Below are 9,058 nucleotides of genomic sequence, written 5' to 3' on the forward strand. Positions count from 1 at the left end.
TCATCCAGGCAATGTGGGCAAAAGGAGTCGATAATCCGACCAATCCTGAAGTGCATGCCATTGAGGCATAGTGCATCATGAACCACACGCCAGGTCAGAGAATATTCCGAATTATTTAGGTAACTCCGGCCTGGCGCCCAATTCCACCGAGAGCAGATCCTCTTCTCTGACAACTGTAGCCCTCCCTTAGTGGGTCCGAAGCACTCCCCACCACTAAATCTCGATATAGTGCTTTCCTAGACCAGGCGAGGTCACTAAACCCCGGCAACACTCTAAGCACAGCCCGGCATTCGTTATAGGACTGTGGTTGACCCCATCAGCCTTTGAAGGCATTCGGCCAAGTGTTTGGGGGTGAGGTCAGGAAAAGTGTTACCAACCGCAGGGCCCCATGCAGAGTCCTCCGTCAGAGTTCTACTTAGGAATGCCAATCTCTCAGCATGTTTGTAGCTAGCCAAGTCCGGCATTCCTAAGCCCCCATCGAGCAGTCTTTCAGTGCAAACCTGTCTATGAACCATAGGCTTTCCTTTGTTCCAAAGAGTGAAAAGAGGGAACGCGTTAATGCCTTTAACCGATCCATAGGCAAGGATAATACAGACGGTTGGTAAAGGATTAGTGGAAAGACGTAAGTGGAGCATGCCTCCGCCCTACCTACGAAGCCAAATCCTTACAGACACTTTGACCTTTGACTGTACTTCTGACCAATTCTTGTCCAACTGGAGACCCAGTCCATACCAAACGCAAAGGATCCAAACCGGGCCATCGGTCCAATTGAATCGACCTGGAAGCAAAGGAGCACCTCTCCAGGCAGCCAACCTTAGGCCATTGGATTTGCTAAGGTTGACTACGGCCCTGTAACTTCTTCATACTGCCTAAGAGCCTTAATGACGGTGCAGATGTCTCTCACACTCAAGACACATGCCATCACATCATCAGCATATGCGGACACCCTGGCACACACACTACCAGGAAGAGCAATTCCACACAGGGCCAGTCTAGTTTCCCTCATCCTCAATTTGCGTAGGAGCGGTTCAAGGGTGAGGACATAAAGCAGGGGAGAAAACCTTGCCATATCAACTGAGAGATAATGAAAGTTTCTGACCCCATCCCATTCACCTCAACAACTACCATCGGCCAAGTATACAAAATGGAGATTCATCTGCAAAAGCCCAGATTAAAACCTGCAGCCTCTAGAACAGATCTCAGGAACCCATGGTCGACCCTATCGAACGCCTTAGACTGATTTACATTGATCAGCGTGGCTTTAGTGTCGTCTTCTAATTCATCTATAATTGTACGGACCAGATGCAAATTGTTTTAAATTGATCTCCCCTTCACAGCGTAGTTCTGATCAGGTTCGACCAAGGCAGTAATAACGACCTGCAACCGGTATGCAAGAACACATGCCAAAATCTTTAACTCTGTGTTTAACAGAGTTATGGGCCTAAAATCGTCTAGTCCCCCAACATATGCGCTCTTCTTCTTCAGAAGTGACCAATCCCTTGGTAACCTGACTCATGATGAATTCCGTGTGAAACCAGTGGTTAAACACACCCGTCAGAATCGAAACGAATATGTGCGACAGCCTCAAGTACAGTTCATAGAGTAAACCATCGAGTCTCGGAGATTTGTTGCAGCCAGCCTGCTTTAGCACAGCAACTACCTCACACACTCTAACCTGACCATCACAACTAACTGCTCAGGCCGCCTCCAGGCAGGGGCGAGCCAGCCAAATAGTCGCCAAACTCCTGGCCACGGAGTCTGGACAGCTGAGAGAAGCAATCAGCGAGATGCTTTTGGAACCCCTCTGGGCCCTGAATTTTCCGAATGTAATTACCCGATCTATGCCAGAGTGAAGATCTACGCTCTAATATGTCAACATTCATGGCTTCGTTGGGCACTCTTTCTACCCTAGCCCTAACTACCTGACCTTCATACCACTCGCTAGCCGAGTATTTCAGGTCCTCCTTAGCTAGTGCTATCACTAGGGAGTTCCCCCCCCCCAGACACCATCTGGGCCAACCTATATTCTAAATGCTTTTCTGCCTTAGCATTATTTAAGGCGAGGTGCTGGCTATATTGGACAGAAAAGTGCCTAATATTAGACTTAGTGTTTACCCATCACTTACTCCGTGTGACCGCCCCTACTAAGCCCTTTACTATGTGTCCTTCTAGCTTTTCACGGAAGTCAGATAACTCCAGTAAGGAGGTATTTAACTTCCAGTACCCAGCTAGGCTAGTGTTCCTATCTAACTCTAATCTGGCCATAAGTAGCTTATGGTCAGAGTGCCCTAACCAGTGGAACATTGGATAGGATACGTAATCTATGTTGCCTCTTCTAACTAACGATCGGTCCAAGTATAAACTTGCACCGATGGCTGACGAGGTCCACATCCACATCTCCTGCCTGGGGTGATCAACGTGAAATCTGTCGACCAGCTGGCACAAGGCCATCAGGTCAGACAGACTGCTATCACACCTTCCCGTCCCGCTAGCACCCCCTCTATCAATTCGGGGATCAAGGACGGCATTCCAGTCCCCGACTACAATTAAACTGCTCCGAACCACCGAGAAACACCTCCAACTGCCAAAAAAAGAGGACCCTCTCCTGAATTGATTTGGGCGCATAAACTGCGATGATCCGAAACTTACTATTGTTCATGGCAGCATTGGCCATGACCAATCTGCCATCGGCATCAGTGTGTACAACGTTCACTGTTGCAGGCAGGGTGCATCTAACTAACAGAGAAACCCTCCTAGCATGCTGATTACTGAATGCTGAAAAAACATCAAAATGTCCCGACAGCACTCGATGATCGCCAATTGAATCATAGTGGGTTTTCTGTAATGCAGCCACATCTATGTCTAAGGACATGAGGTCCCTCAGCATGCCAGAAGTCTTGCTTCGGCACCTCATGCCCGCCGTATTTAAACTGCACAAATAAGTAAGTGGCCATTACACCTAATTAGTGTCAATTACCAACCTGAAATCCCTAGGGGTCAGGATGTCGCAGGCTTGACCGAGGTTGCCCAAAAGCAGTTTGGATGAAACTCGTCTGTTCTAGGCAATTCCTCTGACATCCAGAAGAAAAGTTAATTTGAGGGGTATATAAAATGAAGGGCGGATGTAAATGGGAACCCTCCCTTCGCAATGGGACTCTAGCTGGGCCAGGGAGCCATGCCCCTCTTCCACCAGTCTTAGGCCCGGGATCGCCCCCCCCCTGGCTTCTTCAATCATTCTCCAGAGAGCCTTCGTGTGGCCCTCTTTTCTTTTCTGCACGAAGGTTGTTAATAGGGGGGGGGGGTCAGCAAAGTTTTTGAGATTGGTGATGTCTTGTCCCCGGACCTGAGTGAGGAGCTGCAATGGTTTTATAATTGCATGCTGTCAGGCTGTTATATTGGCAGTGGCGTGATGCAGGTCGACTTTGCAGATTTGGTCCCCTGGTAAGAAGGAGAGCTTACGGGTTTTCTCAGTCCTTAATGGAGATGGAGAAGTGGATTGTTGGGAGCTTTCCGGCTCCTAAGTGTTGCTGGGGGAAGTAAGTAGGGAGGGAGTATTCTGCTCAGAAATAGGGTTAAGGGGTTCAGGTGTGGGGGCCTGAGCAGGGACGATGGATGCATCTTTATTGGGGTGAGGAGGGGAATGGGGCCCAGCCTCCTTGATCTTTTTGTTAGCCTTTCCTGCTTCTTTCTCCATCTCCGTTTTCATTTGTTGCTCCCCTTCTGAATCTGTTTCTGAGGGGACCGACAGTTTTCTTTTTGGATTTTGCAGCTCCTCAGTGGGCACTTTGGTGGAATTGGAAGGCCGTGGGGGTTGCTCCTTTTTGGAGGAGGAATTCTTCAAAGGGGACTTGGCCGGAGCTGAAGGCAATGGTGCTGTTTTCTTTCCAGTCTTCACCACTTTGCTCCAGCCGTCCTTGTTGGTTGCTGCTGTTGATGTTGCTGGAGATGGTGTCCCCTCCGTTTTTTGAGGGGGAGCTGCAGATATGATTTTTCTGCTCGGGTTGGAGCAGCAGGGGCATTAGGGGGGGTTTCTTGGTCTTCTTAGACATATGCCCCTGCTGCTGGCAGTGCCAGCAATGGGGCTTTCTGCCCTCAACTATCATACTAATTGTCCAGGTGTCGCACCTGAGCAACGGCAGTATTTTGTTGAAACCAACTGGTCCAGTCTCATCTTTAGCTGGTAGTCCCCTACCATAAGGTTACGGGGACCACGGACCAGGGTGACTGCCTCAATGTCCCCATACTGACTGAAAACAGCCCCTATTTGCTTTGCATCTATATAATAGGGGACACTGACGACTGTAACTGTTGTGCATCGCTGGCTCAGGTACTCCAGCTTGAGATGGATATTTTTCCATTTTAAATCGGACTTGGACAATTTCTCTGTTAACTCTGGGTGGGGGAGAAGAACATCCCACATTGCGTAACTCCCGCGGCAAATGTATTGCGCTGGAATTTGAGATCAGTAGTTAGTGAGACGATTTGCTTGCCAGCTCTTCTACGGCTCTTGGAGGGGGTTTAATGATATTCCCCTCTGTCAGATCTTTGTAGGTGGAGTCGAAGAGCTGGCGATATTCTTCTGGCTGTAGTTGAGACTGGAGTCCCCACGCTGTTTTGGGGGATGTCTCTCTCCTAGGGCTTGTCTGTTCCTCAGTGGTTACTGGCACTGCGGGTGTCTTCTATCCAGGCAGAATGGTTCCAGAGTCTGGCGTTGATGAGGTGAGAGTTGACCACTCTCCTGGTGCATTCTCAGGTGTGTTGGGTGGTGCCGGAACTTTGGCAGCTCCCCTCCTGGCAAACCCCTTCCTTTTGGTTGGGGGACCTGGACTTGCGTGCTTGTGTCTTGATGGATTTCTGCTGTTGCTGCTGCTTCTGATACTGCCACTGCTGCTTACATTCGGAAAGAACTCGTCGTCCAGATCTATAATCCTCTCTATGGCAGTTAAAGGGGTCTTCGGTTGTAGTCTGATCAGGGTCAGTGGCTACCTTTTTGCTGCACAAGGTGACTAACTCTCGTCTATTAACGGTGTGGGGGACAGCACCAAGAGGCTTGACATCCGGCAAGCTTGACATCCGGCAAGCTTGACAAATCATATCTGCTATGCCTTTTGCCTTTCCTCCACCGCACTGGAACTGGGGGTGCCACCGGGTGTGACACCCTCCCACCGAACTTCCCTTCGCCGCCAGGGGAACTGAACGTTGGGGGGAGCCTCTCATGCCGCTCCTCCCCGAACTGACCAGACCGACCGAACCAGTGCAATATTTTTAATCGACTTTATCTAGCGATAAAATAGCTGGCAAGAGCCATATAAATATAAGACTTAATATTAAAAAATAAAATAAAATAAAAATAAACACAATTAAAAATCTATGTAACGGAACATTTTGAAACATTGAAATTTTAATCGTTTTAATCTAAAAGTTTTAGGAAGATTCTTTTTCTTAGCAAATCAACTGATAATAGCATATTTAGAAAACGCTATTAAAAAAAAACAATATTAAATTTATAAGTTTTAATTCAAGGTAAGTATTTAAACAATTTTCTTTTTTTACTTATTTGAACTCTTATGTTTCATAAATAGAAACTTCGATCGATGTAAATATATTTTCTCAAATTTCGAAAAAATCGGGGCGAGGGGCACGCACTAAAAAAATATTTCCCCTCATTTTATGGAAACTGCATTTTATATGTAATTTCATTCTAAAATCGATAAGTATCGAACATTTCACGAAAATCTGACCATTAGTTGATTTTTGCTAGATTTATTAAACACGGGTATTTTTTCACATTCGGAATACTTACTACATGGGAACGTTATCTTAAAGCGCTAATTACGTAAACCCGATGTTTGTCTTGCAATTTCATTTTCGTACAATGAAAAGTTTTTAAAATTATTACTAGATTATTTTGCCCTTTTAAATGGTACAAAAGTTATAATATTAACTTATAAAGTTACATCGTTTTACATATGGGGGAGGGGAGTAATCCTGTAGTGAATTTGAGATGCCTAGTTGTCGCTGTGAAAAGAACTTAAAATGCGATTCGGACGACTTGTATGTATTAAAAAGTGGCTGTTTTTAACCGAGGAATTTAAAATGTAATCCCGTTGTGCTAGCTGAGTATCGTGGGTTTGCTGTGTCTAACTGAGCGGGGATATCTGCATGGGCTAGGAAGCGAGACTAGGAGGGTTGTAAGTTTATGAGGTCATCTTTAAAGATCGGGGGAGGGGGGGGGTTGATATGATTTGCATATCAATGGGGCTAGACATTGGAACGAGGGAATATAAGTCTGGCAATCAAGATGGCGGCAGTTGAGTTCTGGAGAACCTGACTGAACGGGTTGGAGCTGAGAATGTTTAAATGCTGCCAAAAATCCAATCCACGTTTTTTTTTTATTAGACTAATATATAGTAGTACCCCACCCCACCTCTCGACATGGCCCAGTCGTAAAATATGCTTTAATATTTTAATTTGTGCAGATTTCCTATTATTCTAGATCCAATGTTGTTCTATTGCTTATATTGTTATCTATCTGTAGTAGTTATTTCAAAAGTTTAAAAAAAAACATGCCTCGAGTGCATCAAACATATAGCAATCTAGCCTTAATCATGACTGTTTGAGCTATCGTCAGTTGGCAAGAAAACGTTAAAATTTTACCGACTTTGACAGATAAGTGTATATTTCTGCATTTGTACAAAAACAAGTCGACTTAACATCTGCCAAATTCCTATATTTTTCAATTTTGACCCTTCAGCTATTATTGGTTAAAAACCAAATCGAATTTATTCCATGAGTCCAAATCCCCTATATATCAAGTTTCAAGTCTGTAGACCAAAAATTGACAGTGGAGTTTAGTAAAGACTGTTCCTTAAACAGATACAAGGTAATATATATATATATATATATATATATATATATATATATATATATATATGTATGTATGTGTGTGTGTGTGTGTGTGTGTGTGTGTGTGTGTGGCGAGTCACAGAAACGGATGTTTTTAATTCATCATTTCTCACGTAAATGTCATAAGCAAACACACAATGTTTATGATTCGACGGTAACATGAGGCCAGTAAGCCGAGAAAAAGCAATTCAAAATCAATAACCAAAAGATAAGCAAAAAACAAAGTAAACGGCATTTTAAGCAAGTTTAAAGACTCCCCTCCTCACTCCCTATCCCTTTTTTAAGGAGAGCAAGGAGCGTTCTAAAAACATCCGTTTCCCGTGACCCACCATATATATTTTTTTGGAAATAAGGATTCCAGCAGTGCTCTATTATAAGGAAAATTCAGAAAGTTTAGATGAAATAAGTCATCAGTACCGTCGGTTTCAAGCCTGATAATGGGGAACTGTTTTAGATCCCCCATATCAAGCTCTTTTCGACCGATACTCATCTGTTTTATAACCCGAATTGGAAACATACACGTACATTACAAGATCTTGTGCAAATATCCTTTTTATAAAACCTTAAATTCAAATGATAAAATTTTAAAAATTGTCTGTTTTTAATATGTTGGGCGCTAAATAAAACAAAAGAAAAAGGAGAAATTGTATGTACTAAAATGTTTATGTTATTCAAATATATGGTAGTTATTTATCATGTTATCTATGAAAAAAAATCTTTAATATGTCAAGAGCAAATACCGTAGCTGGAAATCTTGTGAAGTAGACCTTTATGCCATACCTTGTCGAAGGCCTTTGATATGTCAAGAGCAATTGCCCTGGAAAGGAAGCGTTTGTCAAGAGATTCACTAATCCTAGGAGATATAACCGTTAGCACATCTGCGGTAGATCTTGCAGAATGGAAACCATATTGTGTGTCACTAAGAAGGTTATTTCTGCTGGGGGGGTTGACTACTTCTTTATTCAATATGGATTCCAACAACTTACTCATGACACACAGGAGACTTATTGGTCTGTGCTGGGAGTGAGATGACTTATCACCTGAGTTCTTAAATACAGGGCATAATGATGAGGTTTTCCAGGGTGTTGGAAAGCACTTCTCCTTAAGGCAATGCTTAAACAGTTTGGTAACTATGGGGGCAAGTTCTGGTTGGAGCTTTTTCAGCACTATAACTGGAATGCCATCAAGGCCAGTTGCTTTACTGGAATCAAGGTTCTTGATTAGCTTGGCGACCTCATGCACAGATATATGTTGCATAGCGTTGTCTGTTATAGGAGGAAATATAGGGAGTTGATGGCCTTCGTCACATAGGGTAGAATTAGCTGCAAAGTCCTTGGCAAATAGTTTGACCTTGTCTGATGCTGATGAGATGACCTCAGGTCCACTGATGATAGTTGGGATAGAATGCACGCTTCTGTTCAGGATTCAGTTTGCTATTTGCCAAAACTGGTGAGACCCAAGCTGCTGCTCAGCTACTTTGGATTTAACGGACTGAGCATATAGCTCTCTTGCATTTTTTATTACTCTTTTACAGTGGTTGCTGGCAGTCCTGAAAGCAGCTTTAGTCTCAGTACATCTATTACGTTGGTAGCTATGGAAAAAGTGATTTCTGTGTGCGATGGCAGCCGCACATTCTGGGGAGAACCATGGCTGGCTGTTAGGTTTTTGTTGGAAGTTTTTGGATGGTATGAATCGGTCTATGCCTACAATTAACCATTCGGTCAGGTCTGATACTATAGAGGACACATCTTTTTTAAACATGGAATGCAGAGGTAGTGTTACATATAGGGGTTTCATTGAGAGAGTCTTCGAGAGAGATGCTTCGAAAGAGAGTTTTATTAAGAGGGATGTTGAAGGACTCAGAGAGAGATAGATGTCTGTTGTAGAAGTTATAAGTGAGACTTAGAGAGATTGTTCATGTTAGGAGAGATTCTTATATATTAAAATGTTCATTCCTTAGACTAATAGATGTGTTGCTATGTGAAGAGAAGGAGAAGCTCTTTGAGTGATGACATAGTGTTCAGACAGTTCGGACATTGTGTAGACATGATGATGTTGAGACGTGTATGTAAAGACATTTTATAACACAAATATATAATACAATTCCACTTTACCTTTTTGTAAGAATCATAAGACAAGAAGAGCTTTACAA

This window comes from Euprymna scolopes, chromosome 22 (genome assembly GCF_053919585.1).
Source record: "Euprymna scolopes isolate OS-2025 chromosome 22, ASM5391958v1, whole genome shotgun sequence".
In the NCBI taxonomy this organism is placed as follows: Eukaryota; Metazoa; Mollusca; class Cephalopoda; order Sepiida; family Sepiolidae; genus Euprymna; species Euprymna scolopes.